The sequence below is a fragment of the Pseudorca crassidens genome, chromosome 2 (genome assembly GCF_039906515.1).
Source record: "Pseudorca crassidens isolate mPseCra1 chromosome 2, mPseCra1.hap1, whole genome shotgun sequence".
In the NCBI taxonomy this organism is placed as follows: domain Eukaryota; kingdom Metazoa; phylum Chordata; class Mammalia; order Artiodactyla; family Delphinidae; genus Pseudorca; species Pseudorca crassidens.
The window spans coordinates 63373963-63392926 of NC_090297.1; positions in this window are offsets into that span (position 1 = coordinate 63373963).

Sequence of the window (18964 nt, forward strand, 5' to 3'; positions counted from 1 at the left end):
CGTTTTTCTTAATGAGTATGAGAGTCATAATATTGCCACATGTGACTGTAGTTTACTAGTTTTCATTGCTGTGTTGTATTACACTCTAGGAATCTACTAAAATTCATTTATCCTATCTACAGTTAATGGGCATTTGGATTATTAAATGTATTTCACTATTATGAACTCAGCTGTTATGAATATATATGCACTTTTTTCTGGGGCATAACAGCAAGCATTTTTCTAAGGTAAAAACCTAAGTGAAATTGCTGGCCAAAAAATTTGTACATGTTCACTTTTATTAGATTATATCAAGTTTTCTTTCAAATTTGTTGCTCCAGTTTATACGAACTCTGATGATGTATGGGAGTTTCCATTATTGCACACTCATAGTAAGACCTGAAACCATTAGAATTTTTAATGTTTGCCAGTCTGATGGATGTGACATTTAAAAAATTTTTGTTATCAATTTCCTTGATTACTAATTTGGTGGAGGGTGTTTTTATGTATTTATGTCCCATATTTTATATATTTATGGCCCATTTAGATTTTCTTATTTGTGAAATATCTAATCACTCAAAATGATTTTCTCATTTGTCTGTTAGGTTTTTTGAATCACATAAATTTTACAAATGCAATATAGGTACCAATCCTCTGCCATTTATTTGTGTTACAAATAATTCCTTTCACTCTGGATTTTGTTTCTGTTTTCCACTCTTATGCTATCTATTAGTAAATGTAAGTTCTTATTTTTAATATACCATTATTTATTAACATATTATTTGTCTATGCTTATGCTGTCTTTCTTAAGAAGATATTATCCTATATTATATTGTTAACGCTTTATAGTTTTGCCTTTCACATTTGGGATGTTTTCCTTTACTTACAGCTGATGTTTGTGTGAAGAAGGAGGTAAGATTCTAATTTTTTTTCATTATAAATATGGATTCTAAATTTTCCCAGCACCATTAAGAAATGGATAGCAGATATTAAAAAATGTGTAGGCTTTTTACTAGGCTCTATATTCTGTTGCATTGCATTATTTGCCTATTACTGAAGGAGTAATACATCAACAGGATTAATAAGTTCTAAAAAGAGTTATGATTTCTAATAAGTATGTAAACTTACTTTGTTCTACAGATATTTTGTCTATTTTGGTCCTAGACATTTAAAATATATATTGTAATCAGTTTGTCAATTTTTGTACATGAATGTTAGCTTTTAATTGGGATTACATTGCATCTGTGTGTCAATTTGGGGAGTATTGATGTCTTTACAACATTAGTCATCCAAGTTATGAACATTGGACACACTAACATTGATTTAGGTTTTCTTTAGTGTTTTCCAAAGGCTTCACTATCTTTGCTGTAAAAGACTTGCACACATATTAGAATTTTTCTTATTGAATTCATATTCTGATGGTGTTAACATGATATATTTTATAAAATTTTGTTTCCCAACTCTTTTTAAATGGTATACAGAAAGACATAGATTTTTTCTTCACTCGTCTTGTAGTTTGTAAACTTGCAATTTATCACATTTAATATTTTAATAATATTATATTCAAATAAATGCAGGCTTTTTCTTCCTCTTATGATCCACTTTTTAAAATTTATTTTCATTTACTCTGTTTCAAGGAGGATATGTTATTACTTGCATACTAAAGTAAAATTATTATAACCTTGTGGTGAATGTTGTTTTTACTTTAGAATAAGATGCTAATTTTCTATAGTAATGCATTTGGCTCTAAATCTATTTTCTCTAATGTTAATAGCACAGAATTAACTAATGTTTGTTAGGATTGGCTTAATATGACCTTTCCCATTATTTTTCTTTCAACCACTCTAACAATACTTTTTATTCTGAAAAATCTTTCCTTTTTTAACTAGAGCATTTAGTCCATTTGCATTTTTTGTAATTAAGTTTTTTTGGTTATATCATTTATCTTCTTTCATCACGGATGATTTCTATTTTTTTATAGCTTTACTAAGGTATAACTGATATATGAAAACTGTACATATTTAATGCATATAATTTGATGAGTTTGGATATACACATACACTGTGATACCATCCCCCAAATCAAGATAATAAATGTATCAAACGTCTCCAAAAGTTTTTTTGTATCCCTTTGTGTGTGTGTGTGTGTGTGTGTGTGTGTATGTGTGTGTAAGAACACTTAATGTGAGATAAACAGCCTCATAAATTTTAAGTGCACAATACCATATTGTTAACTATAGGCACTAGTTTGTACAGTAAATCTCTAGAACTTATTCATTCTGCATAACTGGAAATTTATACATTGACAAATGACTCTGCATTTTCCCCTTCCTCCAGTCCCTGAAAACTATTATTCTATTTTCTTTTTTCATAAGTTAGACTATTTTGTATAACTTATATAAGTGGGATCATGTAGCATTTGTCCTTCTGTGACTGGCTTATTTTACTTACAATAATGTCTTCCAGGCTCATCCATGTTGTCAAAAAAGTAAGATTCCCTTTCTTTTTAAGGCAGAATAATATTCCATTATACATATATACAACATTCTCTCTATCCTTTCATCTGCGGGTAGACATTTGAGTTGTTTCCCTATCTGAGCTATTGTGAATAATGCTGCAATAAACATGGGAGTGCTGATTTCTCTTCAAGATAGTGATTTTATTTCCTTTGAATAAATACCCAGAGGTGGACTTGTTAGATTATATTATAGTTTAATTTTTAACTTTTTAAGGAATCTCCATGCTGTTTTCCACAGGGGCTGTACCAACTTACATTACCATCAACTGTGTACAAAGGCTCCCTTTATGCCACATCCTTATCAACACTTGTCATCCCTTCTCCTTTTGATGATAGCCATCCTAATAGTTGTGAGTGATGTTGAGCACTTTTTCATGTGCCTGTTGGCCATAAGTATATCTTCTTTGGAAAATTGTCTCTTCAGTTCCTCTGCCCATTTTTCAACTGAACCGTTTACACATTTTTTTGTTGTTGTTTTTAGTTTGTTTGCTATTGAGTTGTATGATATTTTTATATATTTTAGATATTAACCCCTTGCCAGATACATGATGTGCAAATATTTTCTCCCATTCCATAGGTTGCTTTTTCTTTTTGCTGATGGTTTCCTTTGCTGTGCAGAAGCCTTTTAGTTTATTGTGGTCCCACTTGCTTTTGTTGCCTCAAATCATCACCAAGAGTGATGTCAAGAAGCTTAACCCTTATGTTTTCTTCTAGTTTTATGGTTTCAAGTCTTACATTCAAGTCTTTAATTCATTTTGAGTTGATTTTTTTATATAGTGTAAGATAGTGGTCAAGTTTCATTCTTTTGCATGTGTCTGTACAGTTTTCCCAATACAATTTATTGAAGAACTATCTTTTCCTCATTGTATAGTCTTGGATCCTTTGCCATTAATTAATTGAACATATATGTATGGGCTTATTTCTAAGCTCTCTATTCTGTTCCATTGATCTGTGTGTCTGTTTTTATGCCAATACTATACTGTTTTATTACTATAGCTTTGTAAATAGTTTGAAATCAGTAAGTGTGATGCCTCTAGCTTTTTTTTTTTTTTCTTGGCTGTTTTGTTCTCTTTTTTTGCTTGCTTGTTTCTCCTCTTTTTCTTCTTGCATTTCAGTTGGCTGATTTTTACTGACCTATCTTCAGATTCACTGATTCTTTCCTTGCTTGGGTCAAGTCAAGATGAGCCTATTGAAGGCATTCTTTATCTCTCTTACTGTGTTTTATATTTCTAATATTTCCAGTTGACTTTTCTTATAGCTTCCTTCTCTCTGCTGAAATTACTTATCTATCATATTGTCTACCTTGTCTCTAGAGCCTTTAACATATTTGTCATTATTTTATACATTTGCCTGACAGTTCCTACATTTGTACCATATTTGAATCTCATTCTGATGATTGCTTTATCCTTTCAGACTGTGCTTTTTTATGCCTCAAATTTGTATTTTCTGTTCTTTGTTGAAAGCTGTACATGTTATGTAGGATAGTAGATACTAAGGGAAATATTTTTATACTTGGAGTTGACTGTACCTTTCTTTCTACTAGGCCTTTAGTGTAGGGGTTTGTTTTCTCCAACTGAGAAGTTGCTTTGGGTTTGAAGCTTATTGTTGCTATGGTTATCCTCAGTGCACCTGAGGCCTCAGATTCCTTTGATGAATTTGCTGCTCACTTGACTTTGGATCTTCCCTTTGTACTGCTTCCCAGAGAAAATTCTTTTGTAGCTCTCCTGTATTCCACTTTAGTTTTGTATAATACTTTTTATTGTGCTGGGGGTGGGTGGGCATGGAATGACATTCTTTGATTAGGCCACAGTTTTAGGCAGGCACTGTAAACCTGATTCTTAGTTTTGGCCTTCACAAATGTTTCTATCTTCTTCCAGATGTAATACTGGCATATATTCCTGTCAATTTCCTAAAGATAGAACTTTTTCTTTTTCCCTGTTGCCATCTCCAAGCTGCAGTAGGTTTCCACCAGTGCACCCACGCTAGAGATTTGGGGTTTGGGGTTTTGTTTGTTTGAGGTTTTTTGGTTCTTCCACTACATATTAAAGCTCTTATTCCTTAGGAAACATAGGAAGATGGTCATGGGTGAAGTTTCAACAAAGTTTTCTTCCACTTCCTCCCATTAACACCTCAAAGAAAGCTTTCTCTGGATTCTCTTTTCTCTCTCATGTGAGCCTGTGACCTCTTAGAGGATTACTAAAGAAAAAAGCCTGAAAGAGGATGTAAATTTCCTGTCTGAAACTTGTAAGCTTTTCACATTCTCATGCTAGCCCACTCAACCTTAACAGTTTCTTCAGATTCCTAGCTGAAACTTTTTTCTAGGTCCTGTGATGGTCTGTGTCTTCTGATTTAGGTAAGCACATGTTTAAGTCTTGTTTCTCCCTGCAGGTTCCTGTCTCTCACCATATTCTGGGATTATTCATTTGCTCTGAAATCTCAATTCCCTAATAGGATCAAGAAAATGTTAAATTACGGTTTGTTCACTCACATTCTCGTAATAAGTGTGGAAGCAATGCTCTTTCAGCTATCTACGTCTCAAAGCTGAAACTGAAACAGAACAATCGATTTCTTGTTCAGTTTAATACTCAAAATCCTTGCCATAAAACAAGAGATTTCCATTTAGTTGGTTGTTTGTGAATAGAATGCAAAAAATTCATAGGCACTGGTACTTATGGAATAACATTTATACAGCAGCAATGAGGATAATTGATCTTATGAGTTAAAGTTAGTTATGGAAAACAATTGGTGGTCAAAACCATACCTCCTGAGTTGAGTCAGTTTTAACTATATTATTGTGTAGTTGTAAAATATAAACAGTGGCCACTAGGGTTACTTCTCAGTGTGCTGTGTGAGGAAATAGGCAACAAAAATGAAGAAATACTTTTCCAATGTGATATATGCTGATTTGTTTTTTATTTTATTATTTTTATTGAAATATAATTGATACACAACATTGTATAAGTTTAAGGTGTACACTAAGTTGATCTGATACATATATTGCAAAATGATTACCATCGTAGCTGAAATAACACCTCTGTCACATCACATAATTATCATTTCTTTTTTGCACTGGAAACAATTAAGATCTAGTCTCTTGGCATCTTTGAATAATACTGTATTATTAGCTATAATTACTATGTTGTGCTTTAGCTCTCCAGAACTTATTTATCTACTAGTTCTAACTTTGTACCCTTAAACAGCATATTCCCGATTCCCCCAGCCCCAGCCTCTGATAGCCACTATCCTACTCTCTGTTTTTACAAGTTCAATTTTTTAGATTCCACATATAAGTGATATCATATGGTGTTTGTCTTTCCCTGTCTGACTTCATTTAGTAAAATTCCCTCAAGGTCCATCCATGTTGTCACAAATGGCATGATTTTCTTCTTCCCCATGACTGAATAATGTTTAAAATAAGAATGCATTATTCAGCCCTGATACATTCATAGTTTAAAGAATCTAAACCTTTCACTTCAAGTCCAAAATATTGTTATGCATACTGCTGAGAATATCTGTGTTTCTAAAGAATACTGATTCTGATGCAAATGACAATCAGAAAGAGTTTAATTCTTTCCTAAGAATTTGTGCTTTTCTCACTCCTTGATTAAATGAGGTATACTGAGAATATATATATATGAATTTGAAATGTTGCAAATGAGTTTGAAAAATACATCCAGAAATAAATGGATGACAAAAAAATTGAAGAAAGAATACTGATATTGTCAATTCACATATAATAGAAACCAGAGTTTATTCTTGGCTCCCCCCTGCCAACAATTAATCATCTCTCAAATCCATCTGCAACACTCTATCTCCAATACCATTACTCTAGTCCAAGGCATCCTCATCTCTCCCTCACCCAACCCCAATAGATTTTTGGCTCCTTTCCTCACATCTGCTCTTATTCTCCTTAAATTCATTATCTGCAGTCTTCTGAGAAATATTTCTTAATGTCAAATGCCCTAATACCACTCATATTCAATGTTTTGTTGTTGTTGTTGTTTTAATTGCCTTTAGAATTCAGTTCAGTAGCTTTTAGCTTGCATACAAGGTCTTGAGGACCTAACTCTCAAGCTGAGTACAGTACAACTACATATTCTTCCCCACCTCCTCCCCATGTTACTCTCTTCCAACTACACTTATTTCAAATGCTTAAATACCCCATCCTACTCCATTAGGAAATTCACACTTGTTCCTCCTCGTATACCCTTTATCTAGATAATTTTTGCTCCTCCTGCTCTAGGGTGATACATAAATGCACTTTATCAGAGTAACCTTCCGTGACTCTCCAATCTGGAACGTGTTATTCTCCTAGGACATCTTCCTATTTCATAAACTTCTTCTTTATAAAAGTTCACACTTAAAATTTCTCCATCAATATTTGTCATCAACTCTAAATTACAAACACTAGGAACATATAAAATTTGAATATTTTGTTTATCTTTGTAATCTCAATGACTGGCATGTAATGGACAATCAATAAAAGGCAGGAGTCTACCCTGTTTCCAAGATTGGTTGGGTCTTGACAGAATATCAAGTAGAGTAGCAGTCAATATGGCTGAGATTCAAGGAAGAAATAGTGTTTCAAGAAAGAAGTAAAGTTCAAAAGAAGAATTGATTGTCAGTGGAGGAAATTGAGATATATCTCAGTAGTGGGCTAAGCGAAAGCACTGATGAAGGTGGTGGTGAAGGTCACTGACAAGGAATGAGGTAGTGGGAAAGGGAATGTCCAGTGCTCATGGAAGGGAAATCATATTTCAGGTCCACGCAATAAGACTTACTACAGGACACACCTATTTTGTCTCTTCCTTGATAGAACTGGTTTTAAAATTGCACAGGTTTGAACTGACATGTTGAAATTAATGGCATCACCTGATAGAAATTGAGGACAGGAAGCTGGTGCATACTTTTTACACCAGGGGTTTTCAAATTTTAGCATATATAAGATTACATAGATTTGTTGAAACAGATTTGGAGGCTCCACTCCCAGAGTCTCTGATTCAGCCAGGTTTGAGGTGAAGCTGAGAACTGGAATTTTAAGCAATTTTCTAGGTTGTGCAGTTGCTGCTTATCTAGAGACCACACTTTGGCAAACACTGTTCTTTACTGGACATGAGGTTTCAGTAGAATTGCATGCATTCTCTAATCTCTCTTTCCCTGCCTTCCTTCCCCAACATCTTAAGTAAGGAAGAAAACAAATAGAATAAGGTTTAAGACACTAACAGGGAGTTTTACTTTGAGGTTAGAGAGGTAACATCAACAGTGAATCATACGGTCCACAGCTGAGAGGAATTAGAGTAGGAGGGTATTTTTGGTCTCAATTTATCTTTCCTTTAGAATTACTGTGGGAGGGAATTTGTAGTCTCAAAGCATTAGCATAGTTTATGCCTCAACTTGAATATCTATAGCAATGATAAATCTACAACTTTTTTTTTTGCAAGATACTGCAATTATCTAATTTGTCATAGAGTAGTGATTATTTTTCTGCTTTTCAAATAATGTTGTTTTTGTTTTTCATTTTAAGGATTATAGCCATTATTTTTTGTTCTACTGTGTTTTAAATAATTCAATTTATTCTCCTGTATCATATTTTCTGTGGAACAAATGTAAAGAGCTAATTTAATTTCAGTGCATAGGATATGGATTTTATATTTACACTTTTATTTGGATGAATTCAAAAGGCTCTATGTCATTTTGTTCATGCAATTCCAAAAGTCATGAGTATATACTTAACATGGTATAATTTAAAGAGTTCAGTATGAATTTTTGAGACATTGCAGATTCAGATCCCTCTGGAGGGATATTGCCTAGACAAATTTACAACCTCTGTCCACATATTGTCTTCTTTGAAAGCTGGGTAGTTAGACTTACCTCTCTTTTCCTGAGTGTTTTCATGTATGAAATAACACGATAATATTACCTGCTTCATAAGATGATATTCAGAATTTAACATAAACAATTTTAAACACTGGAACATAAACTGGTAGTTGAAAAGAATAAGGATCATTATTATTGGTTGGATTCCCATCTAGTTTTATTCTTGACATTAGTTTCTGCTCTTGCTTTCTTCCAGTTTTTTCTACTGAAATCTTTTGACGTTGCAATTCCTATATGTAGAGCTACAGTTTACTGAATACTTATTAAACTCCAGGCACTGTGTCAAAATCTTTATGTAATGCATGTGATTTATTATTCATAGCAATCTTGGGCTGTAAATATTATTATACCAATTTTACAAATGTAGGTAAGGAGATTTAGCAAATTCTTATATTATCATTTATTGAGCAAAAACTTTATGTACATAACTTCACTGTGAGGATAAAAGGCAGATTAAAAACATGAACACTGGGCTTTAAAATGATGGTGCAGACTACTTTTCCCTATTCCTCTTGTTAAATATGGCTAAAAACTATGGATATTCTGTATAAAACAAACATAAATAAGATTCAGAAATGTGGAGATAAGAAGGAAGACTGGCTAGCAACCTCAGGACACAAGAAACAAAATGGCAATGTTTTCCCTGGATTTTCTTTTTGCCTCACATATTCAGACTGAGTGCAGGAAAAGTAGGCATCTGGAAATGCCAAAGAGTCTAGACAATAAAAAGCCACAAGAAAAACCTACTATGCTAAATAAAGGCCCTGAAAGGAAGTTGCCTAACAAAATATAAAAGTTTTAGAAAATAACCACTCTACTCTAGCCATATACCTCAGAGAAAACTGTGGCCTCATTTACAGCCACATCATCAAAGGTCAAGTGGGAAACTTAGACTTCCATTCTTGCTAGACTCTAAGGAAGTATGCCAAGCTTCAGCCAGCATAGTGTCAAAGAAGACTGAGTGGAGAGCCAGAATTTTCATCCCTATCTAGTGATGATGAAACTCCCCACCTTACATGATATCCACAGAAACTATTTGGGAAGTGTGGATTTCCATCATTTGGCAGGAATAAGGTACTTCTCCCTCTCCCTGCTGGGATAATGTCAGAAGAGGCCTAGTGAAGAATCAGAACTTTCACCACCCAGTGGTAAGAAGACCGCCTCCCAATGACAATGGAAGCTGTATTGGGAACATGGTCTCCTAGCAGTTATGAGGTAGAGATGTTTCCTTTGCCAGAATTGTGAGAGGAATCCTGCCAAAACCAAAGATTCAAATAAGATCTAGAACATCATAACATACTATTCAAATGTTCAGGTTTCAATAAAAAATTGCTTATCATACCAAAACAAGGAAAATCTCAACTTGAATGAGAAAGGACAATTAATAGATGCCAATACCAATATTACACTCTTTCTGAATGACAGGGAAAAAGAAACTGCAAGAAATAACTCTTAAGAGCATATGGTTTGACAGCAAACAATATATTTTTTAACATTTTTACTGGAGTATAATTGCTTTACAATGGTGAGTTAGTTTCTGCTTTATAACAAAGTGAATGAGCTATACATAAACATATATCCCCATATTTCCTCCTTCTTGCATCTCCCTCCCTCCCTCCCTCTAGGTGGTCCCACCCCTCTAGGTGGTCACAAAGCACCAAGCTGATCTCCCTGTGCTATGCAGCTGCTTCCCACTAGCTATATATTTTACATTTGGTAGTGTATATATGTACATGCCATTATCTTTCTCCCAGCTTACCCTTCCCCCTCCCCATGTCCTCAAGTCCATTCTCTACGTCTGCATCTTTATTCCTGTCGTGCCCCTAGGTTCTTCAGAACCATTATTATTGTGTTTGATACCATATATATTTGTTAGCATATGGTATTTGTTTTTCTCTTTCTGACTTACTTTACTCTGTATGACAGACTCTAGGTCCATCCACCTCACTACAAATAACTCAATTTTGTTTCTTTTTATGACTGAGTAATATTCCATTATATATATTTGCCACATCTTCTTTATCCATTCATCTGTTGATGGATACTTAGGTTGCTTCCATGTCCTGGTTTTTGGAAATAGAGCTGTAATGGACATTTTGGTACATGACTCTTTTTGAATTATGGTTTTCTTAGGGTGTATGCCCAGTAGTTGGATTGCTGGGTTGTATGGTAGTTCTATTTTTAGATTTTTAAGGAACCTCCATACTGTTCTCCATAGTGGCTATATCAATTTACATTCCAAACAACAGGACAAGAGGGTTCCCTTTTCTCCGCACTCTCTCCAGCATTTATTGTTTCTAGATTTTTTGATGATGGCCCTTCTGACCGCTGTGAGATGATATCTCATTGTAGTTTGATTTCCATTTCTCTAATTAATGATGTTGAGCATTCCTTCACATGTTTCTTGGTACTCTGTATATCTTCTTTGGAGAAATGTCTATTTAGGTCTTCTGCCCAATTTTGGATTGGGTTGCTTGTTTTTTTGATATTGAGCTGCTTGTAAATTTTGCTTGTAGATTTTGCTTGTAGATTAATCCTTTGTCAGTTGCTTTGTTGGCAAATATTTTCTCTCATTATGAGGGTTGTCTTTTTGTCTTGTTTATGTTTTCCTTTGCTGTGCCAAAGCTTTTAAGTTTCATTAGGTCCCATTTGTTTATTTTTGTTTTTATTTCCATTTCTCTAGGAGGTGGGTGAAAAAGGATCTTGCTGTGATTTATATCATAGAGTGTTCTGCCTATGTTTTCCTCTAAGAGTTTTATAGTGTCTGGCCTTATATTTAGGTCTTTAATCCATTTTGAGTTTATTTTTGAATATGGTGTTAGGGAGTGTTCTAATTTCATTCTTTTAAATGTAGCTGTCCAGTATTCCCAGCACCACTTATTGAAGAGGCTGTCTTTTCTCCATTGTATATTTTTGCCACCTTTATCAAAGATAAGGTGACCATAGGTGCATGGGTTTATCTCTGGGCTTTCTATTCTGTTCCATTGATCTATGTTTCTGTTTTTGTGCCACCATACTGTCTTAATTACTGTAGCTTTGTAGTAGAGTCTGAAGTCCAGTAGCTTGATTCCTCCAGCTCCATTTTTCTTTTTCAAGATTGCTTTGACTCTTCATGGTCTTTTGTGTTTCCATATAAATTGTGAAATTTTTTGTTCTAGTTCTGTGAAAAATACCATTGGTAGTTTGATAGGGATTGAATTGAATCTGTAGATTGCTTTGAGTAGTATAGTCATTTTCACAATGTTGATTCTTCCAATCAAAGAACATATCTCTCCATGGTATATCTGTTTGTAACATCTTTAATTTCTTTCATCAGTGTCATAGTTTTCTGCATACAGGTATTTTGTCTCCTTAGGTGGGTCTATTCCTAGGTATTTTATTCTTTTTGTTGCAATGGTAAATGGGAGTGTTTCCTTAATTTATTTTAAGATTTTTCATCATTAGTGTATAGGAATATAAGAGATTTCTGTGCATTAATTTTCTATCCTGCTATTTTACCAAATGCATTGATTAGCTTTAGTCATTTTCTGGTAGCATCTTTAGGTTCTCTACATATAGTATCATGTCATATGCAAACAGTGACAGCTTTAATTCTTCTTTTCTGATTTAGATTCCTTGTATTTCTTTTTTTTTCTCTGACTGCTGTAGCTCAAATTGCCAAAACTATGTTGAATAATACTGGTGAGAGTGGACAACATTGTCTTGTTCCTGATCTTAGAGGAAATGGTTTCAGTGTTTCACCATTGAGAACAATGTTGGCTCTGGGTTTGTTATATATGGACTTTATTATGTTGTTAAGTTCCCTCTATGCCTACTTTCTGGAGGGGTTTTATCATAAATGGGTGGTGCATTTTGTTGAAAGCTTTTTCTGCATCTATTGAGATGATCTATGGTTTTTCTCTTTCAATTTGTTAATATGGTTTATCACATTGATTGATTTGTGTATATTGAAGAATCCTTGCACTCCTGAGATAAACCTAACTTGATCATGGTGTATGATACTTTTAATGTGCTGTTGGATTCTCTTTGCTTTTATTTTGTTGAGGATTTTTGCATCTATGTTCATCAGTGATATTGGCCTGTAGTTTTCTTTCTTTGTGACATCTTTGTCTGGTTTTGTTATCAGGGTGATGGTGGCCTTGTCAAATGAGTTTGGGAGTGTTCCTCCCTCTGCTCTATTTTGAAACAGTTTGAGAACAGTAGGTGTTAGCACTTCTTTAAGTGTTTGATAGAATTCACATGTGAAGCCATATGCTCTGGGACTTTTGTTTGTTGGAGGACTTTTAATCACAGTCTCTATTTCAGTGCTTCGATTGGTCTGTTTATATTTTCTATTTCTTCCTGGTTCAGTCTTGGAAGGTTGTGTTTTTCTAAGAATTTGTACATTTCTTCCAGGTTGTCCATTTTATTGGCATATAGTTGCTTGTAGTTATCTCTCATGATCCTTTGTATTTCTTCACTGTCAGTTGTTACTTGTCCTTTTTCATTTCTAATTCTATTGATTTGAGTCTTCTCCCTTTTTTTCTCAATGAGTCTGGATAATGGTTTATTATTTTTTTTTATCTTCTCAAAGAACAAGCTTTTAGTTTTATTGATATTTGCTATCGTTTCCTTCATTCCTTTTTTATTTCTGATCTGATCTTTATGATTTCTTTCCTTCTGCTAACTTTGGGGTTTTTTTTGTTCTTTCTCTAATTGCTTTAGGTGTAACTATAGGTTGTTTATCTGAGATGTTTCTTGTTTCTTTAGGTAGGATTGTATTGCTATAAACTTCCGTCTTAGAACAACTTTTGATGCATCCCATATGTTTTGGGTTGTCATGTTTTCATTGTCATTTGTTTCTAGGTATTTATTGATTTTCTCTTTGATTTCTTCAGTGAACTCTTGGTTATTTAGCAGTGTATTGTTTTGCCTCCATGTGTTTGTATTTTTTACAGATTTTTTTCCTCTTATTGATATCCAGTCTCATAGTGTTGTTGTCGGAAAAGGTGCTTGATATGATTTCAATTTTCATAAATTTACCACAGCTTGATTTGTGACCCAAGATATGATCTATCCTGGAGAACGTTCCATGAGCCCTTGAGAAGAAAGTGTAATCTGCTGTTTTTGGATGGAATGTCCTATAAATAACAATTAAGTCCATCTTGTTTAATACATCATTTAAAGCTTGTGTTTCCTTACTTATTTTCATTTTAGATGATCTGTCCATTGGTGAAAGTGGGGTGTTAAAGTCCCCTACTATGATGATGTTACTTTTGATTTCCCCTTTTATGGATGTTAGCATTTGCCCTATGTATTGAGGTGCTCCTATGTTGGGTGCATAAATATTTACAATTGTTATATTTTCTTCTTGGATTGATCCCTTGATCATTATGTTGTGTCCTTCTTTGTCTCTTGTAATAGTCTTTATTTTAAAGTTTATTTTATCTGATATGACAATTGCTACTTCAGCTTTCTTTTGGTTTCCATTTGCATGGAATATCTTTTTACATCCCCTCACTTTCACTCTGTATGTGTCCGTGGGTCTCAAGTGGGTCTCTGATAGATAGTGTATATACCATTCTTGTTTTTGTATCCATTCAGCTAGTCTATGTCTTTTGGTTGGAGCATTTAATCCATTTATATATAAGTTAATTATCTATATGTATGTTGTTATTACCATTTTCTTAATTGTTTTGCTTTTCTCATTGTAGGTCTGTTCCTTCTCTGGTGTTTTCTGTCTAGACTAGTTCCTGTAGCATTTGTTGTAAAGCTGGTTTGGTGGTGCTGAAGTCTCTTAGCTTTTGCTTGTCCCTAAGTGTTTTAATTTCTCCATAGAATCTGAATGAGATCCTTGCTGGGTAGAATAATCTTGGTTGTAGTTTTTTCCTTTCACCACTTTAAATACATCCTGCCACTCCCTTCCGGCTTGTAGAGTTTCTGCTGAAAGTTCAGCTTTTAACCTTATGGGGGGGTTCCTTTTTATGTTATTTATTGTTTTCCCCTTGCTGCTTTTCATATTTTTTGTTTGTATTTAATTTTTGATAGTTTGATTAATATGGGTCTTTGTGTGTTTCTCCTTGGATTTTTCCTGTATGGGACTCTCTGCACTTCCTGGACTTGTTTGACTATTTCCTTTCCCATATTAGGCAAGTTTTCCACTATAACCTCTTCAAATATTTTCTCAGTCCCTTTTTTTAAATCTGTTCTTCTTCTAGGACCCCTATAATTTGAATGTTGGTGCGTTTAATGTTGTCCCAGAGGTCTCTGAGACTGTCCCCAATTCTTTTCATTATTTTTTCTTTATTCTGCTCTGTGGTAGTTATTTCCACTATTTTTTCTCCCAGGTCACTTATCTGTTCTTCTGCCTCACTGCTTTTGGTTGAGCCGTGTGGTTGACAGGGTCTTGGTGCTCCAGTCCGGTGTCAGGCCTGTGCCTCTGATGTGGGAGAGACAAGTTCAAGACATTGGTCCACCAGAGACCTCCTGGCTCCACATAATATCAAATGGCAAAAGCTCTCCCAGAGATCTCCATCTCCACGCTTAGACCTAGCTCCACTCAACAACCAGCAAGCTACAGTGCTGGAGACCTTATGCCAAACAACTAGCAAGACAGGAACACAACCCCAACCATTAGCAGAGAGGCTGCCTAAAATCATAATAAGGTCACAGACACCCCAAAATACAACACCGCATGTGTTCCTGCCCACCATAAAGACAAGATCCAGCTTCATCCAACAGATCACCAGATCATTCCCCTCTACCAGGAAACCTACACAACCCACTGAATGAACCTTAGCCACTAGGGGCAGACACGAAAAACTATGGGAACTACAAACCTGCAGCCTATGAAAAGAGACTCCACACACAGTAAGTTTAGCGAAATGAAAAGACAGAGAAACACACAGCAGATGAAGGAGTAAACTAAAAACCCAACTGACCAAACAAATGAAGAGGAAATAGGCAGTCTATCTGAAAAAGAATTCAGAGTAATGATAGTAGAGATGATCCAAAATCTTGGAAATAGAATGGAAAAAATATAAGAAACATTTAACAAGGACCTAGAAGATCTAAAGAGGTACAAAGAGTGATGAACAACACAATAAATAAAATTAAAAATTCTCTAGAGGGAATCAATGACAGCAAGCAATTTAACATACATGTCATAAAAGTCTCAGAGGAGAAGATGAGTAGGGGTAAGTGTTGAAGAGTAGGAGTAGGTGTTACTGAAAAATTATTTTTAAAACTAATGTTAAAAATTTCCCAAATTTGGCAAAGAGTATAACCTAGAGTTTAAAAAAGCTGATTGAGTTCCTAAAAAGAAAAACCCAAAGAAATATATACCAAGGCATGTCTTTATCAATTTTTTTAAAACTACAAAGAAAAATCTTGAAAGCAGCTAGAGAGAAAAAAAGTATTACCTAGAGGGGAAAAGCAATTCAAATGACAGCTCAGTTCTCATCAGAATCCATAAAGGTCAGAAGGAAGAACACAACATCTCTCAAGTGCTAAAAGAAAATAGCTGTCAATCTAGAATTCTATATTTACTAAAATATCCTCCAGGAAAGAAGGGGGAATCAATACACTTCAAATGAAGGAAAAATAAAAAGAATTTGTTGCCAGCAGGCCTAACCTAAAATGATAAATAAAATAATTTCTCTAAACCCAAAGGAAATAAAGAAAGACATCTTGGCATGTCAGGAAGGAAGACCAGTGTAAAGAGAAAACATATGGACTATTCTTCTCTGCTTTAGTTTACTAAAATGTTTGGCATTTAAAACAAAATTCCAGTACTCTGTGTTATGGCTGTCTAAGTATGTAGAGGAAATATAATAAGACAATTATAAATAAGAGAAAGTCAAGAGGCAGAAAGGAGGTAAGATTTCCAAACTTAATTTGAACTGGTAAAATTTTGACACCAGTAGACTGTGATATATATTATATGGGAAATTTGATATAGATCAAATAGAGCAACGATTAGAGCAACTATTAAATAATCTATACAAGGAGATAAACTGAAAAACACTATAGATAAGTAAAAATAAAGTACTAGAATATATTTAAGTAACCAACAGAAGATAGGAAAAACAAACAAACAAACATAAATGGCTAAATTAAGTTCTAACATGTCAATAATTACATTAAATATACATGGTTTAAGTGCACAAATTAAAAGAGATTGTGGGGACTTCCCTGGCAGTCCAGTGGTTAAGACTTCACCTTCCAATGCAGGGGGTGAGAGTTCAATCACTTGTTGGGGAGCTAAGATCCCACATGCCTCAGGGCCAGAAAAACAAAACATAAAAAACAATATTGTAACAAATTCAATATACACTTTAAAAATGGTCCACATCAAAAAAAAAAAAAAAAAAAAAAGAGAGAGAGAGAGAGAGATTGTGAAAGTAGATTTTTCAAAAATGAGTGATCCAACCAAATGCTGTTTACAAGAAACTCACCTCAAATATAATGTTCTCATGCATATTATGTTGAGTGAAAGAAAAATCTCAAAGGTTATATACTGTATGCTTTTATTTGTATAACATTCTGAAAATGACAAAATTATACAGATGGAGAACAGATTAACAGTTGTCAGGGGTTAGGGATGTTGCAGGACAGGGTGCAGATTTGAGTATACAGGAAGGAGTTGCACAAAAGAGATTTCTGTGGTGGTCATTGACTATTTTCTATCTATTGCTATAATGGCTATATGAATCTATACTTGTGATAAAAATGACATAGCATGCACTGTATGTACTATATACATTATATCAAAGTCAATTTCCTGGTTTTAATATTTATTATAGTTACATGAGATGTGACCATGTTGGAAATTGGATGAATGAACATCACCATACTAATAATAAAACATCCTGGGAATCTATAATTTTCCCCCTAAAAATTACCATGTTAACAAAATGAAAGCTAAAAATCATATGATCTCAATAGATGAGAAAAATCATTTGACAGTATTCAACATACATTTATGATAAAAACAACAAATTATGTGTACAGGGAATGTATATCAACATAATAAAGGCCATATATGACAAGTTCACAGCTTATATCATACTCAGTGGTGAAGATCAGGAACAAGACAAGAGTACCCACTCTTGCCACTTTTACTCAACATAGTACTGGAAGTGCTAGCCAGAACAATTAGGCAAAACAAAGAAATAAAAGACAACCAAATCAAAAAGGAAGAAGTAAAACTGCCTCTGTTTGTGGATAACACGACATTATATATAGAAAATCCTAAAGACTCCACCAAAAAACTGTAAGAATGGATTAACAAATTCAGTAAATTTGCAGGACACAAAATCAATATACAGAAATCTGTTGCATTTCTATACTCTAATAATGAACTATCAGAGAGAAGTTAAGAAAACAATCACATTTACAGCTGCATCAAAGAGAATAAAATATCTAGGAATAAGCTGAACCAAGGAGTTGAAAACTCATCACACTGAAAACTAAAAGATGTTAATGCAAGAAATTTGGCATAATAAGAAGATACTACAAGAAAACACAAATGAATGAAAAAATAGTCCATGCTCATGGACTGGAAGAATTAATACTTTTAAAATATCCATACTACCCAAGGAAATCTAGAGATTCAATTCGAGCTCTATCAAATTTCCAATGTCATTTTTCACAGAAATTCCCATGGTATTTTTCACAAACAATCCTAAAATTTGTATGGAACCATAAAAGACTCCAAATAACCAAAGCTATTTAGTCTCTAAAAAAATTAAAAATAGACTAGCATATGATCTCAAAATTCCACTTTTGGGTATTTATCCAAAGGAAATGAAAACACTAACTCAAAATGATATCTACAACTGTGTTTATTGCTGTATTATTTACAATAGCCAAGGCATGGACATGGAAACAACATAAAGGTACATCAATAGATGAATAGATAAGGAAATACTATGCAAAATTCTATATATAATATACACAATGGAATATTATTTAGCCATAAAAAGTAAGGGAATCCTGCCATTTGTGACAACATGAAATGACTCTAAGTGTATTATGCTAAGTCAAATAAATTAAACAAACACTGTATGATCTCACTTATTTGTGGAATCTAAAAAAAAAACAACAACAACAAAAAGAAACTAAACCAAACCCTGTACTCATAGATAGAGAGAAAGAACAGATTGGTGATTGCCAGAGGTGGGGGATGGGAGGGGCATGAAATAGGTGAAGGTTGTCAAAAGGTACAAACTTCCAATTATAAAATAAGTAGGTCCTGGGGATATTATGTACAACATGGTGATTATAGTTAATCATACTGTATTATATATTTGAAAGTTGCTAAGGGGGATCTTAAAAATCCTTACCACAAGAAAAAAATATTGTAACTACATGTGGCAACAGATGTTAACAAGACTTACTGTGTTTGTTGTGTCACAATATTTACATATATTGAATCATTATGTTGTACACTTGAAACTAATGCAATGTTATATGTCAATTATATCTTAATAAAAATAAAACAGAGAAACAATAGAGTAACTCAATAAAACCAAAGGCTGACTATTTGAGAAGATCAATAAAGTTAATAAACTTCTGGCCAGGTTAACCCAGAAAAGAACAAGTAGATTCA